The 22,302-nt window shown below is 44.6% G+C and overlaps 1 protein-coding gene across 1 annotated transcript in view; it reads right to left on the reverse strand.

The window, feature by feature from the left end:
- The window catches only part of GABPA (GA binding protein transcription factor subunit alpha), a 28,496-nt gene extending 22,521 nt beyond the window's left edge, over positions 1-5,975 (reverse strand). The window contains exon 1 of the mRNA XM_077480036.1: positions 5,810-5,975. The gene's annotated coding sequence lies outside the window, so the exon portion shown is untranslated. The remainder of the gene's footprint in view (positions 1-5,809) is intronic.
- Positions 5,976-22,302: the final 16,327 nt, after the last annotated feature.

Raw genomic sequence — 22,302 nt, forward strand, 5'->3', positions numbered from 1 at the left:
CCTACATAAGTTTTACATGTATATCTGTTGTCTTCAGCTTTATATACTGTTTAGAAAGTGCACAGTGTTAGAATTGTCAATTCCTCATTCAGCAGTCGCCATGTATTCTTGTCTTACACTGACAGACAGCTGATTGGAGGAAAGGCAGACACCCCCCTCCACATAGGTAGAGACTTTCAGAGCTGTCCTGTGAGTAGAGCAGTTTTCTATCAATTTATAGCATCCACCCTAACACAAATTTCAGGCTGGTTTTATCTCGGTTGTCGGGGGACTTGTTAGAAGTTATCGGGTTGGTAACAGAACGGAGCAGCAGAAAGACACAGGACTTAATGGGGTTGTAAACCCTTGTGTTGTTTCACCTTAACCAGTTGCCGACCGCCGCACGATGATGTACGTCGATAGCATGGCACGGGCAGGCATATTGGCGTACATGTACGTCCCTTGCCTCCCGCGGGTCGGGGGCCCGATCGGGCCCCCGCCCGGTGCCTGCGGCGGTCGGTATTCGTGCGGGAGCGATCCCGGACGAGGGGACGGCCATTCGTTCATGGCCACCCCCTCGCGATCGCTCCCGACGAATAGGAATCCCCCATGACATCACTTCCTCTCCTGTAATGTAAACACAGGAGAGGAAGTGATGTATTCTCTCCTCCGTGTCGGTATTTTTCGTTCCGACACGGAGGAGAGCGGATCGGTGAGTTGCACCAACACTCTACACACACAGTAGAACATGCCAGGCACACTCACACCCCCCCTTTACCCCCCGATCACCCCCCCAATTACCCCTGCCCCCCAGTCACAGTGACACCAATGTCATTTTTTTTTTTTTTTTGCATTGGTGTCATTTGTGACTGTAATAACTGTTAGGGCAGTTAGAGTTAGCCCCCTTTAGTTCTAATGTACCCCCCTAACCCCCCCAATAAAGGTTTAACCCCGTGATCACCCCCCGTCGCCAGTGTCACTAAGGCTGGGTTCACATTGCAGCGGTTTATGAGAACGAATGTGATTCGCACCGCACTGCAGTGCAAATCACATCCGATCTCTGTGCGATTCGAGTTCAGCCATTCGCCGCACCCGCCGCAAATTCGCACGGGACCCTTTTTTTGGCCCGCAGCAGAATCGGATCGCATGGGTGTTCACACCATGCGATCCGAGTTTGCAGATCGCACTGCGATATGCGAACTGATCTGGGGGTGTCAGTAACATTTCACTGACACTCCCAGCAGTTCGCATAGGGCAGTGTGAACTGCCGCCGGGAGGCATGCGATGCGGGAACCCGCCGCGCATTCGTGGCGTTCCCGCATCGCTCCAGTGTGAACCCAGCCTAATAAGCGATCGTTTTTCTGATCGCTGTATTAGTGTCACAGGTGACGCTAGTTAGGCAGGTAGGTATTTAGGTTCGCCGCAGCTTTTTATAGCGCCAGGGACCCCCATATACTACCGCATAAAGCCCCCTGATTGCCCCCTAGTTAACCCTTTCACCAGTGATCACCATATAACTGTTACAGGTGACGCTGGTTGGTTAGTTATTTTTTTATAGTTTCAGGGCACCCGCCATTTATTACCTAGTCTCACTAGTGTACCCCTAAATTTAGGGGTGTCTACTTTCCAAAATGGGGTCATTTGGGGGGGGTTTGTGCCATCTTGGCATTTTATGGCCTTCAAAACTGTAACGCCCTTAGAAAGCCTGAAGGCGGTGCTTGGTTTTCGGGGCCCCGTACGCGGCTAGGCTCCCAAAAAGTCCCACATATGTGGTATCCCCGTACTCAGGAGAAGCAGCAGAATTTATTTTGGGGTGTTATTTCACATACGCCCATAGCATGTGTGAGCAATATATCATTTAGTGACAACTTTGTGTAAAAAAAAAAAAAAAATAATTTTTTTTTGTCATTATTCAATCGCTTGAGGCAAAAAAATAAAATATTCAATGGGCTCAACATGCCTCTTATCAATTTCCTTAGGGGGTCTACTTTCCAAAATGGGGTCATTTGGGGGGGGTTTTGTACTGCCCTGCCATTTTAGCACCTCAAGAAATGAGATAGGCAGTCGTAAACTAAAAGCTGCGTAAATTGCAGAAAACGTACCTTAGTTTGTAGATGTGACAACTTTTGCGCAAACCAATAAATATACAATTATTGACTTTTTTTTTACCAAAGACATGTAGCTGAATACATTTTGGCCTAAATGTATGACTAAAATTGAGTTTATTGGATTTTTCTAATAACAAAAAGTAGAAAATATCATTTTTTTTCAAAATTTGCGGTCTTTTTACGTTTATATCGCAAAAAATAAAAATCGCAGAGGCAATCAAATACCATCAAAAGAAAGCTCTATTTGTGGGAAGAAAAGGACGCAAAGTTTGTTTGGGTACAACATTGCATGACCGCGCAATTACCAGTTAAAGCAGCGCAGTGCCAAAGTGTAAAAAGACCTCTGGTCATTTACCAGCAAAATGGTCCGGTCTGAAAGTGGTTAAAGTGATACTAAAAGTTTTTTTTTTGTTTGTTTAAATAACAAACATATCATACTTGCCGCCACTGTGCAGTTCATTTTGCACAGGGTGGCCACAAACATCCTCTTCTGGGGTGCCTCGGTGGCTCTTCCCCACATCAGATAACACCCTAGGAGAAGTGCTTACATGAGAAGTTACGTCCCATGTGCAGCTTTCCCAAAGGGGTTACCTTGCGGAAGCACCCGAGTCCAGCATTTGAGTCCAGACACAAATGCTGGACTCTGCCCCGCCCCCCGCGTCATTGGATTTGATAGCAGTGGGAGCTAATGGCTGCGCTGCTATTAATCCATCCAATTAGGGCCTGAGACACCGGCTTTTGCTGGTGTGCTCATCCCCGGGACGATATAGAAAGGGTACAGGTAAGTAAAACAAGGGCTTGGCAAGGCTGCAGTATTACAGTAGGTTTTTCATCTCAATGCATAGAATTCATTGAGGTGAAAAACCTTGAAAGTTTACAACCCCTTTCATGCATCCTATGCATTAAGGTGAAAAAAAAAAAACACGTGGCAATGTCTGGCCCCCCAGCCCCCCATTTTACTTACCTGAGCCCTGGAATTTCCCACATGCCGTCCCTCTGCTCTTGATTGGATTGATAACGCAGCCACTGGCTCCTGCTGCTGTCGATCAGATCCAATGATGCGGGCGCCGGGGGCCGAGTCATACATTCGGTGGCTATGGACGCTGAATGATGGATTTGGGGAGCGTGCCCGCAAGGTAAACCCCCCCCCCCCCCCCCCCGTGAGAGCGATTCTCCTAGGGGGTCATCTGATGCGCCACGAGAGCTGTCGAGGGACACCAAAAAAAAAAAAAAAACACACACGATGTTCGCGGCCACTCTGCAAAACGAACTGCAGTGGAGGCAAGTATGACTTTTTTTGATAAAATCGACGCTTTACAATCACTACAGATATACAGTTGTGCTCATCAAGTTTACATACTCTGCCAGAATTCATGATTTCTTGGCCATTTTTCAGGGAATATGAATAGCACAAACTTTTCTTTCACTCTTGGTTGGTGTTTGGCTGAAGCTATTTACTATCAAACTGTGTTTTCTTTATGATTTAAAGAACTACCCAAATGACCCTGACCAAAATTGTACATACCTCAGTTCTTAATACCTTGTATTGCCCATTTATCATCAAAGACAGCTTAAAGTTTTTTTGTGGTATTTGTGGATGAGGCTCTTTATCTTCTCAGATGGTAAAGCTGCCCATTCCTCTTGGAAAAAAAGCCTCCAGTTCCTATAAATTCTTGGGCTGTCTTGTATGAACGGCACGTTTGAGATCTCTCCAGAGTGGCTCAATGATATTGAGGTCAGGAGACTGAGATCGACACTCCAGAACCTTCACTTTATTCTGCTGTAGCCAATGACAGCTCCACTTGGTCTTGTGTTTTGGATCATTGTCATGTTGGAATGTCCAAGTACATCCCATGCGCAGCTTCTTGGCTGAAGAATGCAAATGTTCCTCCAGTATTTTGAGGACATACTGCATTCATCTTGCCAACAATTTTTACCAAAATTTCTTGTGCCTTTGTAGCTCACACATTCCCAAAACATCAGCGATCCACCTCCATGTTTCACAGTAGGAATGGTGTACCTTTCATCATAGGCCTTGTTGACTTCTCCAAATGTAGCGTTTATTGTTGTGGCTAAATAGCTCAATTTTGATCATCACTCCAAATGACTTTGTGCCACAAGGTTTGAGGCTCGTCTCTGGTGTTTTGCAAGTGGGATAATGTGTGGCATTTGCATAGTAATAGCTTTCTTCTGGTGACTCGACCATGCAGCCCATCTTTCTTCAAGTGCCTCCTTATTGTGCATCTTAAAACAGCCACAGCACGTTTTCAGAGAGTCCTGTATTTCAACTCAAGTTATTTGGGTTTTTCTTTGCATCCCAAACATTTTTTTGTGGCTGAAGTTTTAGTTGGTCTACCTGACCGTAGTTTGGTTTCAACAGAACCGCTCATTTTCCACTTCCTGACAATTCTTTTGCTTTCCCCATGACTCAGAGTAGAGAAAGGTAAGTGCAGCACTGGATGAAAGATGCAAGGGTCAGTCAGGAGTCCACAAACTCATTGACCTTTTATACACACACACTAATTACAAGCAAACAGATCACAGATGAGGATGGTTACCTTTAATAGCCATTCAAACCCCTGTGGGTCAACTTGTGTGCATGTTATCAGGCCAAAATCACCTGGGTATTTTTATCAAGACTTTTGATCAGGGTCATTTTGTGTAGTTTATGTTGCCATTATGATAAAAAAAATAAAAAAGTAAACACGGTTGAGCATAAATGGTTTCAGCCAAACATTAACCATGAGTGAAAGAAAAGTTTGTGCTATTCATATTCTCTGAAAAGTGGCCAAGAAATCAAATTCTGCCAGGGTATGTAAACTTTTGAGCACAACTGTATGTGTCCAGGTCAGATTTCACGAATAGGGTTTACATCCACTTTTTAAATGAACCTGTCACGATTTGTTTTTGCCGGGGCAGACAGTGGGAAGAGAGGGGGGGTGGCGCGGGCGGACAGTGGGAAGAGAGGGGGGGTGGCGCGGGCGGACAGTGGGAAGAGAGGGGGGGTGGCGCGGGCGGACAGTGGGAAGAGAGGGGGGTGGCGCGGGCGGACAGTGGGAAGAGAGGGGGGTGGCGCGGGCGGACAGTGGGAAGTGCACCCCCTGCCCCTTCACACAAGAATAAAAGCCCAGTCTGTGAATCAGCTGGAGATTGCTCCCGTCACCTTTCTTCTCTTGGTGTCAGGAAATCTTGCCAGAACAGTCTCATACTGATGAGGAAGGAAGCAGAAATGACACTTAGTGCTCTGGACTAAGACAAGTACACTATACAGGGATATACTTTGTTCCTATTTCATGAATAAAGTTTACAACCATTTTAAAAGGACGAGTGCCTATTCTCATGAAGTAATGTAAGGAAATGTGATCTGATAATGGAGTGCACACAATGCTGCCCCCCCAGAGGAGTGTCCACACTTCCGTACCCGGATGTAGTGGTGTCTGATGATATAAATGGGGGTAGTGACCCCCTAAACCCAATCTAGAAGGCAGAGGCCGGGGTCACCAGAGAAGGGCACATGAAGAAGAGACAAGCCTCCAGAACACAGGACTGAAAACACCATCAATAACAAGGACAGGACGTGTCCGGCCCATTAGAAGGGCGCACAGATCAGAGCACGGGCCGGTATGAGAACGTCACATGCACTCCCAGGAGACTAGAAAGCTCCCCGGTGACAGGTTCTCTTTATCGGCACACAGGCCCCGGCCTCCTTCCTCTCCTCTTACCTCCTTCTCCCTCCTCCGCTTCTCCCCGACTCTTCTCGGATAAAATGAACCGTGCCGCCAACACGCAGCGCGGCCGACGGAAACAAAACACAGCCTGGGCGGAAAAGACGAGCGACTGGCTCCCCTCCACCGGATGTTCAATGACGCGCTTCCGCTCGACCTCGCGCAGCCGCTTGGCGGGAAAGGACGCAGGCAGTGAAGAGGCGGGGACCGAAGAAGTGGGCGGGGATGTCGGGAACGCGCTGGTTGTCGTTCACGCGTTGCGGCTGCGCGCGATCTTCCACGTATCTATAATGGGCGGCAGTAGGAGAGCTGGGAGAGGTGTGGGGGAGGGGGCATTACTGGCTGCAGTTGTAAGATGCTAATGTTAAAAGAGACAGACAGGGATTTACCCAAACTGGAGCAGCCATATATAGCAACCAATCAGATTCTAGCTATAGATTGTTCAGGTAAATTACTACTCCACTAAACACACAGATTTACCATCCTCTGCTTCTAGCATAGAAACGGACTGGTCCGTGTTTGACGTTGATTGGACCCTGGGCAAGAATTTTATTGGGCCCCTCTTCCTCCCATGCAATTTCACTCTCCACATTCTCTGAAACATACAATAAATAGCAGCTAAATACAAAATCAGTTTACTGCAGCAGATAAGATTGCAATTGGTTGTCAAAAGTTACTGCACATCATTACCTCTCACCCATTGGTTGCCGGGGGGTTACTGCACATCATTACCGCTCACTGGCTGGTTGCCAGAGGTTACAGCACATCATTACCACTCACCGACTGGTTGCCAGAGGGTACCGCACATCATTACTGCTCACTGGTTGCCAGAGGTTACTGCACATCATTATCGCTCACTGACTGGTTGCCAGAGGCTACAGCACACCATTACCACCCACTGACTGGTTGCCAGAGGTTACTGCACATCATTACCGCTCACTGACTGGTTGCCAGAGGTTACAGCACATCATTACCACTCACTGACTGGTTCTCAGAGGTTACAGCACATCATTACCACTCACTGATTGCTTGCTAGAGGTTACTGAAGACCCTTACCACTCCCTGATTGCTTGCTAGAGGTTATTGAAGATCCTTACCACTCCCTGATTGTTAGAGGTAACTACACATAATTATCGCTCACCCATTGGTTACTAGAGGTTACTGCACATCATTACCACTCACCCATTGGTTGCTAGAGGTTACTTTATGTCATTGCTGCTCACTGTTTGCTAGAGGTTACTGCACATGGTTCCTGAAAACTGATGGGCTGCTATAGATTACTGCATATTATTACCACTCACTGATTGGTTGCTAGAGGTTACACCTGATTGGTTGCTAGAGGTTACTGCACATCATTACTGCTCACTGATTGGTTGTTACAGGTTACTGCACATTATTACTGCTGACTGTCTGCTAGAAGTTACTGTACATCATTACTACTAATTTATTAGTTGCTACAGGTTACTGCACTTCATTACTGCTAACTGATTGGTCGCTAGATAAATTATACTTAAAAAAAACAACAGTCCCATTTTCGGAGTGGAAGTGCTCTCTTGCAGCAGAATTTAACATGTGACAGAAAAGATGGGATTAATGAAACCAACCGAGATTACTCACACGTACCTCGGAGGTGAACCTGATGTGCAGAAGGAGACCTCTCATACAGCCCTGGTTTCCAGGTCACTGGAGTTTGGGACAGTAGAAGCACAGTGAGGTAAGAGTGCCTGCTGAGTTCTCTGCAACTGGAGATGATGACCACTGGAAGGAGCTGGAACCAGCTGGAGTGCTGAGGATGCAGGTCAGCAGGATGCGGGTAAGCTGGATGCAGGTCAGCAGGATGCGGGTAAGCTGGATGCAGGTCAGCAGGTTGCAGATGCGCCAAGAAGCAACAAGAGCACGTGGGTGTGCACAGCAGGCAGGAGCAAGGTCAGACAAGCCAGGTCATACACAGTGGATCATTTCTGGCAGAATCGGCAGGCAAGGGATGGTCAGAGTTCAGGTTGATTCTGGCAGTTTAAGATCAGGCCGGCAGGTAAACAGAGCAGGGTCAAGGAAAGCTAAAGGTCAGGATTGGAGACAGCAGTGAGGTCAGAGAGTCGGGTCAGTATGAGATCGGGGGGAGATTCGGAAACAGGTCATAGGAAAAGCTGCAGATAAGACAGCAAGGACTGAACAATAGGAGCCCCCTTTAAAGGCCACTGGGCGCCAAAGCCGTGTTATTGTGCGCATGTGCACAATCTCCGTAATCAGCGTCTGTGCATTGACTGGGGTGCGCCTGAGCCCTGTTGCAGGTCTAAGAGCCGTACGTCCATGACAATTACATTCAAAACAGTACTGTCAATGAGCAGAGAGGCAGAGATCAGTGGTAATTTAGTGGCTAAAGCAGTGAATGTTCCATACAGCAGGGTAAACTAGCTCATTCGGATTGTTAATCACACCAGCTGTCCGCTCATCCGTGCCGACCGACCAGCGTTATGTACACGCAGGGCTGGTAATGTAAACAGCAAGCAGAGGGGCAGAGAAAGGTGGTGACAAGTCAAGCACATGTTCTCATTCAGATGTACCTCCCTCATTCCTCTTGCCCCTGCCACCGCTTGTCAGTGTATCTCTCCACTCGGCTGGCTCTGCTGTCAGGCATGGACACCGCCGCTTACTCATTCCCTTTTCCTGCAGCTGCACTATGTGAAAGGCATGGATTGTTAGGATGTTGGGCCCCTCAACATTGACAGAACCCTGGGCAGGTGCCCCTTTTGCCCTGCCTTAAAGATGGTCCTGGAAACTGTCAGTTGAAGTGGGGAGAGAGTTGGTTACACACGCTCTTCTACTCACGCCCTTGTATATCCGCTTCAGCTCCGGAAGGTTACATTCACACCTGTGCGGGTGGGTGCCGCTGTGGGACCCGCACAAATACCGGAAGCCGCACCCACCCGCACAGAGAAATGCGGGACCCCCCACAAATACCAGCAGCCACACCCACCCGCGCAGAGATATGCGGGACCTGCACAAATACCGTAAGCCGCACCCACCTGCACAGAGAAATGCGGGACCCCCACAAATACCAGCAGCCGCACCCACCCACACAGATAAATTTGGGACCTGCGGGAGGCCATCAATAATGCTAATGGCACTCCGCCCGCACTGGAGATTGCACCCATGCTGGAAACCTCGAAAATAGTGCAGGGACTTCTTTCCTGCATATCGCAGGCACAGCAGCCCATTCAAATGAATGATCTCTCATGACCCCACGGCCTGCATGGCCACACAGGAGTGAACCTAGCCTTACCCCCTACATGATTAGGCCATTTTTGTCTATTTATCACTGCGATACTTTGACTGGTGATTGCTCAGCCATGCAACGGTGTACCCAAATGAAAATTATATTTTTTCACACAAATAGAGATTTCATCACCGCTGGGTTTTTTATTTTCTGTGATATATATTAAAAAAACAAAAATTTGGAAAAAAATACTTTTTTTGTTTCTGCTATAAAACATCCAATAAAAAAAGATCTAATTTATTCCAAAATTTTGTCCAAAATGTATTCTGGTACATGTTTTAAAAAAAAAAAAAAACAATAAGTGTATATTGATTGGTTTGTGTGAAAGTTATAGTGCCTACAAACTATGGGATATATACTGGAATTTTTCTGTATTTTATACTACTTTTTTTTATTTTTATTCTTTATTTAAATTTTTTATTTAAGTTGCGTACAAAACAAAATCAAGTATTAAAAGAAAACCATAGGACCAAAATACATTCATGCCCTTCAATTTTTCACATTATTCTGGTTTTCTTTCTTTACTTCTCGAGTTCTTCTAAAATATCTCCCTCCCACCCCTCTCCCCACCCCTACCGACCCATTACCTCGTTAAAAATCATAGATTGTCTAAAGATTTTCCAGTATTTCCATTTCACATGGAATCTCTTTCTTTCTCTTTCTTCCTCCATTCCCAGCCCTTCAATACTATACATTTCCTCAACTTTTCCTAACCATTCCTTTACTTTGGGTGCTTCTATTTCTTTCCATTTTTTCGGAATCAGACTTTTTGCCACGTTTATTAATGAGCTTGTAAGGGAATTCCTATACTCCTTAATTGGGGTATCTACTGCATGGAATAGGCATAACCATGGGTTCTCAGGTAACTGTATTTGAGCTATTACTTCTATATATCTTATTATTTCTCTCCAATATTCTTTAATCTTGGGACAGTCCCACCATATATGGGCCAGACTTCCCGTTTGTCCACAATTCCTCCAACATTTCCCAGATTGTCCCTCCTGGTACTTTGCCATTATATCTGGGGTCCTATACCATCCTACTAAAATTTTATAATTTGTTTCTATCATCTTACTATTTTCCGTGGATCTGTGCACCATCTTCAATATTTTTTCTATATTTTGGTTTTCACCCCGTGCTCCTATCTATTCTTCCCATTTTTTAATGAAAGTTGGTACCTCCGCTCCACATTCCCGTCTCAAGACCTTATAAAACTGGGCAATACCTGCCCTTGGGGTTTTCCCCTCACATATCCGCTCCAAGGCAGTCAAATTTTCTCCATCTCTAAGCGGTTGTGGTAGTCTTGAGACAAAATGTCTAAGCTGCAGGTATCGCCACTCATTCAAATCCATCCAATCATTTTCTTTCTGTAATATTGCTAGTGTTTTCAATTTCCCCTCTTTAATTGTGTCGTAATTGCATATTATCTTGTTTTATCCATTTCCCTCCTATTGTACTTTTACCAGGTGCAAAAAAATCATTATCTTTTAAATAAATTAAAGTGGAATTATATTTCCACTTGTTATGTTTGTGTATTCCCTCCCATACTCTAAACACATTTTTTGTGACCAAAGGTGTTGTCTTCCCTAGTGATCTATATTTTAAAGGAGTCCAGATTTCTCTACCTAGATTTGTGCCTGATAAACTGTGTTCTATTTTCCCCATCTTTTTTTACTTTCTAATTTTGCCCATTCCACCACCCGTGTTAACACTGCTGCTTCGTAATATTTTCTAAAGTCTGGGACATTCAGACCCCCCTCATCTTTTCCCTTTTGCAAAGTCTTCAGTGGGGTTCTAGGTTTTTTGTTGTTCCAGATAAATTTAGAAATTAAAGAATTTATCATTTTAAAATATAGAGGGGGGATATATATTGGTAATAGCTGAAATTTATAAAGGATTTTAGGTTGAATAATCATTTTTAAGGCATTAATTCTTCCTAACCATGACAGGGGCTTTGTTCTCATTCTCCTTATTTCTTCTCTCAATTCTTCTAGAAGGGGGATATAGTTTATTTGATATATTTTTTCTATTGATGCAGTCAGTTTAATCCCTAAATATTTAATTTCTTTTTGCCATAGAAATGGGAATTCTCTCTTAATGTCAAGTTCTTCTCTCGAATTTATATTTACGTTTAAGATTTCTGACTTGCTTGGGTTAATTTTAAAGTTAGATAATTCCCCGTACTCCTGTAAAGCCTTTAACAAGTTTGGCATGGAGATTTGTGGGCTAGATACATAAAACAGAATATCATCCGCGAATGCGGCTGTCTTATGTATTTCCCCCTCTATCTCAACCCCCTTTATATCTGGGTTTCTCCTTATCGTCTCCAGGAGTGGCTCCAATGCCAGAACGAACAATAGGGGGGACAGCGGACACCCCTGTCTAGTCCTATTGTTCATTCTGAAGGCTGTTGATAGTACCCCATTAACTCTTACCACTGCCTTGGGGCTGTTATATAGTGCCTTTATCCACTTCAAAATTTTGGGTCCAAACCCCATTCCCCTTAGGGTACCCATCATGAATCCCCAGTCTACTCGATCAAAAGCTTTCTCAGCATCTATTGATAGGAGTAGACTGGGGATTCTACTCTCCTTCATCCTCTGAAGCAGTAATATTGACCTTACTCCATTATCTTTTCCTTCTCGCCCCTCAATAAATCCCACCTGATCTGCATGGACTAAGCTAGGCATTAACTTCTTTATTCTAGCGGCCAATATTTTTGCGAACAATTTAACGTGTGTATTGAGTAGTGAGATCGGTCTATAGTTTGAGCATATTGTATTCTCTTTTCCCTCTTTCAATATCGTGGAGATTGTCGCAGTGGAGGCCTCCTCGCTCAGTCCATATTTTATACCTAGTCCATTATAATATGCACATAAAATTGGGGCTAGTATGTCTCCAAACTTTTTTAGATATTCTATTATATAGCCATCAGGCCCTGGACTCTTCCCTCCTTTGGTCTCTTTTATTGCCTGTATTACTTCTTGGACTGAGATTGGATTCTCCAATTCCTGCGCCAATTCCCCCGGTATTTTAGGGATATTTGCTTGAAATATATAGTCTTTGATTTTTCCCCTTCTCTTCATCTCTTGTTTTTCTGTCTCTTTTTTTCTCACGGAATATAACTGCCCATAATATTCTCTAAAAACTTCTTCTATTTCCTTAGTTTTATAGACCGACTCTCCCTCTTTATTTAATATTTTCTCTATATAATTCTTCGATCTTTTTTCCTCAATATCTTTGCTAAGATCTTACTATTTTTAATGCCGCTATAATATCTCTCTTTAGTAATCCTATTATATATCGTCCTCATTTCCTATTCCATTAATTCCCCAAGTTCCTCTCTTTTCATAGCCAGTTTATGTAATATTTCCACTACCTGTCCACTTTCCCTGCCATTTGCCTTTTTATGTTCTTGCTCTAATCCATGGATTTCCTCCCTCAACTCCCTACTCTTTTTAATACCTTCTCTCTTCCTATTTGTACCTAGTGAAATATATATCCCTCTTATATAAGCTTTATGTGTCTCCCAAATAATATTTTCCATATTCTCTTCATTTAAATTAGTGGTAAAAAAAACCTCCAATTCCTTTCTAATTATTTCCTCTCCCTTCTCGTCCAACAGTTCCCTATTCAATTTCCAGGAAAAAGGAGATTTCTGAAATCCTGGGATTTTGATCTTCAGGCATATTGGAGAATGATCAGACAATGTTCTAATTCCTATATCTGTGGATATCACCTCGTCCAGAACCCTATGTTCCACTAACCAGTAGTCGATCCTTGTGTACGTCCCGTGTACAGGGGAATAGGACGAGTAGTCTCGTATCCTTGGGTGCATAGTTCTCCACGCATCCATAAGCTGATACTGATATAGCCTGTGTTTTATTATTCTCCTCTGCTCCTTCCCAATCCCCTGCACACGGGACGAACTATCCATTTGCGGATTCATACAAAAGTTTATATCTCCAGCTATAATTACTCTTCCTCTTTTAAAATCCCATAATTTCTCCAATATTCCTTTCAGAAAAACCGTTGGATTTCTATTTGGGCAGTATATGTTAGCGAGGGTATAGTCTACTCCCCATAGTTTCCCCTTCAGAAAGAGGAATCTACCCTCCGGGTCGACTAATCTTTCTTCTATTTTATAGTATACATACCGTCCTATACCGATAGCTACCCCTTTTGAGTTCCTTGAGTAAGAATCTCCATAAAACCACACCGGGAACCTAGGGGAATATATTCTAATCTTGCTTTCGTATGATAGATGGGTTTCCTGTAAGAACACTATACCCGCTTCATATTGTTCTATTTCTTTCAAAATTTTAAACCGCTTTGCCGATTCATTTAGCCCCCTAACGTTATATGACAAACAATTAACTATAGACATAGATTTTAGTCAGGCTGTTTTTTTCTCTTTTCTCACTTAGCGAGGTTTTTTGCTGTCGGGTCTTCTTTCTCCCCCCACCCGGCCCCTAGCCGGCCGGGTAGCGTGCTCGGACAAGGGTCTGTTGTGGACTTGGGGGGGACCCCCACACCGATTTTTTTCGGCGTTGGGGTTCCCCTTTAAGTCCATACCAGGCGGCGGGGCCCGCGACGTCTCCATCGTGGGCCCCGCCTACCTGGAGACGCGCTCGAAATGAGCGGACTTTCCTCCGCGTGTGTGGGCGAGTCCGTTCATTTCAAAAGTTGAGCGGATTGTTTGGCGGACTTAGTCCGCTGTAATTAGTCCGCTCAAAAAGTGCCGTGTGTGGGCAAGTCCGTTCATTCAAAAGTTTGGACGGACTGTCTGTCGGATTGTCTGCCGAACTTAGTTGGGCAGACAGTCCGCCCGTGTGTACGCGGCCTTACTCTGTACAAAAGTCCTGTACTTCTTCCAGAGATTTCAATCTAACCGTCTTTCCGTCCCTATGTACTATCAATGCTGCAGGGAACCCCCAACTATATTTAATATTAGCTTGTCTTAAATGTTCTAGTAATGGTTTTAATTGTCTTCTTCTGGATAATGTTTCACTTGACAAGTCCGCAAATACTTGCAAAGTTGTTTGCTCGTATTGCAACGGGTGTCTCTCTCTGAGGTTCCTCCATATTTTCTCCTTGTCTGTATACCGATGGAATTTAACAATGACATCTCGTGGGGTTTCCTCCTTCATTCCTAGAGGCTTTCTGATTCTATGTACTCTATCGATCTTTAACTCCTCGTCCTCTTCTCGTCCTAGTAGGGGGTTAAATATTTTCCTTATTTTTTCTTCCAGTTTCTCTCCGTTTTGCTCTGGGAGGGCTCTTATCCTTAGATTTTGGCGTCTATTTTGATTTTCCTGTGCTTCCATTTTATAAAAGGTATTTCTTTGGTTTATTTGCAGTGCTTTCACTTGCGATTTTAATTCTGCGATTTCTTGTGTTTGTTTCTCAGTTCTCTCCTCAGCCTCTTCTACTCTCCGCAGCAAATGGCCCAGATCCATCCGGACCTTTGTAATCTCACTCTTAATTAAACTTTCCATCCTTTCAAACATTGCCATCATCTCGATCTTTGTGGGCATTTGAGCTATACTTCGCTGTTCTTCCCCTTCCCCCTTGTTAGTTTCCATCTCTCTCTCTGTTTATGTATCTTCTCTTGTTTTATCTCCTTGGGCTCCTTTTAACTTAGCCATTTCCTTTTTTGCGTTTTTGGTTGGCAAGGATGTTTTTTTTTCTACATCTGGGCTTTTTTGGTTACCCTCTTTAGTTGTCAAGTATTTTTGTATTGAACTAGCAGTTACACTAGTATTTAAACTTTCCCTCGGGGATTTAGGTTCTGTTGTTTTATGTGATCTTCCCCTCATCATGTATCTTGTTCACTTATCTTGTTTGACAAAATAGTTGTCCTGTATAGAGGGGAGTACCTCTCGGTTCCAATCTTTGCTTTTATTGATTTGAAAGGAGGGGTAAAGGGAGAAAAGAATATCCTGCCGTTTCACCTCTCAGGCTCCCTAGTTTAGATGGAATACTTCTCTTCACTTTTGCTTTAAGAATTGAAAATTCTGCGACTTGATGGATTTTATTTTTTTTACTTTTTTTTTATTAGGGCACCTGTAAAGATCCTGTAAAGGACCTATAAAAAAACGTACCCTTCGTCCCTTTTTTCCGATCTCTATATAGCGTAAGAGGGGCGGGAGGACACGTAGAGAGAGAGGAAAAAAAAAAAACGCATAGGGGGAAAAAAAAAAAAAGGGGAATGTCCTTATACTTTTGCAGCTCTATTTCAGCTTGACCCAATTGTCTAATCAGCTGCTATCCACCACATAATGGAAAGTTACTCTCCAGTAGATATCGCTCCGAGCTTATCGCATAGTTAAATCGCAGAGTTCATCATTTAATTTGCAGCTTAGTTCGTAACATAGTTCATAACCTTTTCAGTGAGTACTAAGCTGTATCAATACATAGTCCTTAAGTGAGCTTAAAACTCAGTACTAGTTTCAACTATCAGTTTAGTAATTCCAGCGTTTAATCAATTAAGCGGCTCCTAGGGTTATTAGGCAGTCATTGATATTTAAATAGGTCCTCTCGTTAATACAGTTCATGCAAACCGTTAAATTCCATAGATCTCATGGGTTCATAGTTTTCAGAGAAAATCATTGCTCCATCAAGACCTCTCTTATGTCTCCAGTCACGTAACCCTCTCAGGCCCCCTAGTTTAGTTGGTATAATAACAGCTCCCGCTGGCTGTCAGTTTTTACCGTATTCACCATAATAGGCTGACCTCGTTGGCATTATAACAGCTCCCGCTGGCTGTCAGTTTTTACCGTATTCACCATAATAGGCTGACCTGGTTGGCATTATAACAGCTCCCGCTGGCTGTCAGTTTTTACCGTATTCACCATAATAGGCTGACCTCGTTGGCATAATAACAGCTCCCGCTGGCTGTCAGTTTTTACCGTATTCACCATAATAGGCTGACCTCGTTGGCATAATAACAGCTCCCACTGGCTGTCAGTTTTTACCGTATTCACCATAATAGGCTGACCTCGTTGTCATTATATCAGCTCCCGCTGGCTGTCAGTTTTTACCGTATTCACCATAATAGGCTGACCTCATTGTCATTATATCAGCTCCCGCTGGCTGTCAGTTTTTACAGTATTCACCATAATAGGCTGACCTCGTTGGCATAATAACAGCTCCCGCTGGCTGTCCGTTTTTACCGTGTTCACCATAATAGGCTGACCTCGTTGTCATTATATCAGCTCCCGCTGGCTGTCAGTTTTTACCGTATTCACCATAATAGGCTGACCTCGTTGGCATTATAACAGCTCCCGCTGGCTGTCAGTTTTTACCGTTTTCACCATAATAGGCTGACCTCGTTGGCATAATAACAGCTCCCGCTGGCTGTCAGTTTTTAATAGGCTGACCTCATTGTTATAATAACAGCTCCCGCTGGCTGTCAGTTTTTACCGTATTCACCATAATAGGCTGACCTGGTTGGCATTATAACAGCTCCCGCTGGCTGTCAGTTTTTACCGTATTCACCATAATAGGCTGACCTCGTGGCATTATAACAGCTCCCGCTGGCTGTCAGTTTTTACCGTATTCACCATAATAGGCTGACCTCGTTGGCATAATAACAGCTCCCGCTGGCTGTCAGTTTTTACCGTATTCACTATAATAGGCTGACCTCATTGGCATTATAACAGCTCCCGCTGGCTGTCAGTTTTTACCGTATTCACCATAATAGGCTGACCTCTTTGGCATTATAACAGCTCCCGCTGGCTGTCAGTTTTTACCGTATTCACCATAATAGGCTGACCTCGTTGGCATTATATCAGCTCCCGCTGGCTGTCAGTTTTTACCGTATTCACCATAATAGGCTGACCTCGTTGTCATTATATCAGCTCCCGCTGGCTGTCAGTTTTTACTGTATTCACCATAATAGGCTGACCTCGTTGGCATAATAACAGCTCCCGCTGGCTGTCAGTTTTTACCGTATTCACCATAATAGGCTGACCTCGTTGTCATTATATCAGCTCCCGCTGGCTGTCATTTTTAACCGTATTCACCATAATAGGTTGACCTCGTTGGCATTATAACAGCTCCCGCTGGCTGTCAGTTTTTACCGTATTCACCATAATAGACTGACCCCGTTGGCATTATAACAGCTCCCGCTGGCTTCAGTTTTTACTGTTTTCACAATAATAGGCTGACCTCGTTAGCATAATAACAGCTCCCGCTGGCTGTCAGTTTTTAATAGGCTGACCTCGTTGGCATAATAACAGCTCCCGCTGGCTGTCAGTTTTTACCTTATTCACCATAATAGGCTGACCTCATTGGCATAATAACAGCTCCCGCTGGCTGTCAGTTTTTACCGTGTTCACCATAATAGGCTGACCTCGTTGGCATTATAACAGCTCCCGCTGGCTGTCAGTTTTTACCGTGTTCACCATAATAGGCTGACCTCGTTGGCATAATAACAGCTCCCGCTGGCTGTCAGTTTTTACCGTATTCACCATAATAGGCTGACCTCGTTGTCATTATATCAGCTCCCGCTGGCTATCAGTTTTTACCGTATTCACCATAATAGGCTGACATCGTTGGCATAATAAGAGCTCCCGCTGGCTGTCAGTTTTTACCGTATTCACCATAATAGGCTGACCTCGTTGGCATTATAACAGCTCCCGCTGGCTGTCAGTTTTTACCGTTTTCACCATAATAGGCTGACCTGGTTGGCATAATAACAGCTCCCGCTGGCTGTCAGTTTTTAATAGGCTGACCTCATTGGCATAATAACAGCTCCCGCTGGCTGTCAGTTTTTACCGTGTTCACCATAATAGGCTGACCTCATTGGCATTATAACAGCTCCAGCTGGCTGTCAGTTTTTACCGTATTCACCATAATAGGCTGACCGCGTTGGCATTATAACAGCTCCCGCTGGCTGTCAGTTTTTACCGTGTTCACCATAATAGGCTGACCTCGTTGGCATAATAACAGCTCCCGCTGGCTGTCAGTTTTTACCGTGTTCACCATAATAGGCTGACCTCGTTGGCATTATAACAGCTCCCGCTGGCTGTCAGTTTTTACCATATTCACCATAATAGGCTGACCTCGTTGGCATTATAACAGCTCCCGCTGGCTTCAGTTTTTACCGTTTTCACCATAATAGGCTGACCTCGTTGGCATTATAACAGCTCCCGCTGGCTTCAGTTTTTGCAGTTTTCACCATAATAGGCTGACCTCGTTGGCATAATAACAGCTCCCGCTGGCTGTCAGTTTTTACCTTATTCACCATAATAGGCTGACCTCATTGGCATAATAACAGCTCCCGCTGGCTGTCAGTTTTTACCTTATTCACCATATTAGGCTGACCTCATTGGCATAATAACAGCTCCCGCTGGCTGTCAGTTTTTACCGTGTTCACCATAATAGGCTGACCTTGTTGGCATTATAACAGCTCCCGCTGGCTGTCAGTTTTTACCGTGTTCACCATAATAGGCTCGTTGGCATAATAACAGCTCCCGCTGGCTGTCAGTTTTTACCGTATTCACCATAATAGGCTGACCTCGTTGTCATTATATCAGCTCCCGCTGACTATCAGTTTTTACCGTATTCACCATAATAGGCTGACATCGTTGGCATAATAACAGCTCCCGCTGGCTGTCAGTTTTTACCTTATTCACCATAATAGGCTGACCTCATTGGCATAATAACAGCTCCCGCTGGCTGTCAGTTTTTAATAGGCTGACCTCGTTGGAATAATAACAGCCCCCGCTGGCTGTCAGTTTTTACCTTATTCACCATAATAGGCTGACCTCATTGGCATAATAACAGCTCCCGCTGGCTGTCAGTTTTTACCGTGTTCACCATAATAGGCTGACCTTGTTGGCATTATAACAGCTCCCGCTGGCTGTCAGTTTTTACCGTGTTCACCATAATAGGCTCGTTGGCATAATAACAGCTCCCGCTGGCTGTCAGTTTTTACCGTATTCACCATAATAGGCTGACCTCGTTGTCATTATATCAGCTCCCGCTGACTATCAGTTTTTACCGTATTCACCATAATAGGCTGACATCGTTGGCATAATAACAGCTCACGCTGGCTGTCAGTTTTTACCGTATTCACCATAATAGGCTGACCTCGTTGGCATTATAACAGCTCCCGCTGGCTGTCAGTTTTTACCGTTTTCACCATAATAGGCTGACCTGGTTGGCATAATAACAGCTCCCGCTGGCTGTCAGTTTTTAATAGGCTGACCTCATTGGCATAATAACAGCTCCCGCTGGCTGTCAGTTTTTACCTTATTCACCATAATAGGCTGACCTCATTGGCATAATAACAGCTCCCGCTGGCTGTCAGTTTTTACCGTGTTCACCATAATAGGCTGACCTCGTTGGCATTATAACAGCTCCCACTGGCTGTCAGTTTTTACCGTATTCACCATAATAGACTGACCTCCTTGGCATAATAACAGCTCCCGGTGGCTGTCAGTTTTTAATAGGCTGACCTCGTTGGCATAATAACAGCTCCCGCTGGCTGTCAGTTTTTACCTTATTCACCATAATAGGCTGACCTCGTTGGCATAATAACAGCTCCCGCTGGCTGTCAGTTTTTACCGTATTCACCATAATAGGCTGACCTCGTTGGCATAATAACAGCTCCCACTGGCTGTCAGTTTTTACCGTATTCACCATAATAGGCTGACCTCGTTGTAATTATATCAGCTCCCGCTGGCTGTCAGTTTTTACCGTATTCACCATAATAGGCTGACCTCGTTGTCATTATATCAGCTCCCGCTGGCTGTCAGTTTTTACCGTATTCACCATAATAGGCTGACCTCATTGTCATTATATCAGCTCCCGCTGGCTGTCAGTTTTTACCCTATTCACCATAATAGGCTGACCTCGTTGGCATAATAACAGCTCCCGCTGGCTGTCCGTTTTTACCGTGTTCACCATAATAGGCTGACCTCGTTGTCATTATATCAGCTCCCGCTGGCTGTCAGTTTTACCGTATTCACCATAATAGGCTGACCTCGTTGGCATTATAACAGCTCCCGCTGGCTGTCACTTTTTACCGTTTTCACCATAATAGGCTGACCTCGTTTGCATAATAACAGCTCCCGCTGGCTGTCAGTTTTTAATAGGCTGACCTCATTGGTATAATAACAGCTCCCGCTGGCTGTCAGTTTTTACCGTATTCACCATAATAGGCTGACCTGGTTGGCATTATAACAGCTCCCGCTGGCTGTCAGTTTTTACCGTATTCACCATAATAGGCTGACCTGGTTGGCATTATAACAGCTCCCGCTGGCTGTCAGTTTTTACCGTATTCACCATAATAGGCTGACCTCGTTGTCATTATATCAGCTCCCGCTGGCTGTCAGTTTTTACCGTATTCACCATAATAAGCTGACCTCGTTGTCATTATATCAGCTCCCGCTGGTTGTCAGTTTTTACCGTATTCACCATAATAGGCTGACCTCATTGGCATTATAACAGCTCCTGCTGGCTTCAGTTTTTACCGTTTTCACCATAATAGGCTGACCTCGTTGGCATAATAACAGCTCCCGCTGGCTGTCAGTTTTTACCTTATTCACCATAATAGGCTGACCTCATTGGCATAATAACAGCTCCCGCTGGCTGTCAGTTTTTACCGTGTTCACCATAATAGGCTGACCTCATTGGCATAATAACAGCTCCCGCTGGCTGTCAGTTTTTACCGTGTTCACCATAATAGGCTGACCTCGTTGGCATAATAACAGCTCCCGCTGGCTGTCAGTGTTTAATAGGCTGACCTCATTGGCATAATAACAGCTCCCGCTGGCTGTCAGTTTTTACCGTGTTCACCATAATAGGCTGACCTCATTGGCATAATAACAGCTCCCGCTGGCTGTCAGTTTTTACCGTGTTCACCATAATAGGCTGACCTCGTTGGCATTATAACAGCTCCCGCTGGCTGTCAGTTTTTACCGTGTTCACCATAATAGGCTGACCTCGTTGGCATAATAACAGCTCCCGCTGGCTGTCAGTGTTTAATAGGCTGACCTCATTGGCATAATAACAGCTCCCGCTGGCTGTCAGTTTTTACCGTGTTCACCATAATAGGCTGACCTCATTGGCATTATAGCAGCTCCTGCTGGCTGTCAGTTTTTACCGTGTTCACCATAATAGGCTGACCTGGTTGGCATTATAACAGCTCCCGCTGGCTGTCAGTTTTTACCGTATTCACCATAATAGGCTGACCTCAGTGGCATTATAACAGCTCCCGCTGGCTGTCAGTTTTTACCGTATTCACCATAATAGGCTGACCTCGTTGTCATTATATCAGCTCCCGCTGGCTGTCAGTTTTTACCGTATTCACCATAATAGGCTGACCTCGTTGTCATTATATCAGCTCCCGCTGGCTGTCAGTTTTTACCGTATTCACCATAATAGGCTGACCTCATTGGCATTATAACAGCTCCTGCTGGCTTCAGTTTTTACCGTTTTCACCATAATAGGCTGACCTCGTTGGCATAATAACAGCTCCCGCTGGCTGTCAGTTTTTACCTTATTCACCATAATAGGCTGACCTCATTGGCATAATAACAGCTCCCGCTGGCTGTCAGTTTTTACCGTGTTCACCATAATAGGCTGACCTCGTTGGCATAATAACAGCTCCCGCTGGCTGTCAGTGTTTAATAGGCTGACCTCATTGGCATAATAACAGCTCCCGCTGGCTGTCAGTTTTTACCGTGTTCACCATAATAGGCTGACCTCATTGGCATAATAACAGCTCCCGCTGGCTGTCAGTTTTTACCGTGTTCACCATAATAGGCTGACCTCGTTGGCATTATAACAGCTCCCGCTGGCTGTCAGTTTTTACCGTGTTCACCATAATAGGCTGACCTCGTTGGCATAATAACAGCTCCCGCTGGCTGTCAGTGTTTAATAGGCTGACCTCATTGGCATAATAACAGCTCCTGCTGGCTGTCAGTTTTTACCGTGTTCACCATAATAGGCTGACCTGGTTGGCATTATAACAGCTCCCGCTGGCTGTCAGTTTTTACCGTATTCACCATAATAGGCTGACCTCAGTGGCATTATAACAGCTCCCGCTGGCTGTCAGTTTTTACCGTGTTCACCATAATAGGCTGACCTCCTTGGCATAATAACAGCTCCCGCTGGCTGTCAGTTTTTAATAGTCTGACCTCGTTGGCATAATAACAGCTCCCGCTGGCTGTCAGTTTTTACCTTATTCACCATAATAGGC

This window comes from Lithobates pipiens, unplaced genomic scaffold (genome assembly GCF_037356315.1).
Source record: "Lithobates pipiens isolate NorthernLeopardFrog02 unplaced genomic scaffold, aLitPip1_a1.2 Scaffold_16, whole genome shotgun sequence".
Taxonomy (NCBI): domain Eukaryota; kingdom Metazoa; phylum Chordata; class Amphibia; order Anura; family Ranidae; genus Lithobates; species Lithobates pipiens.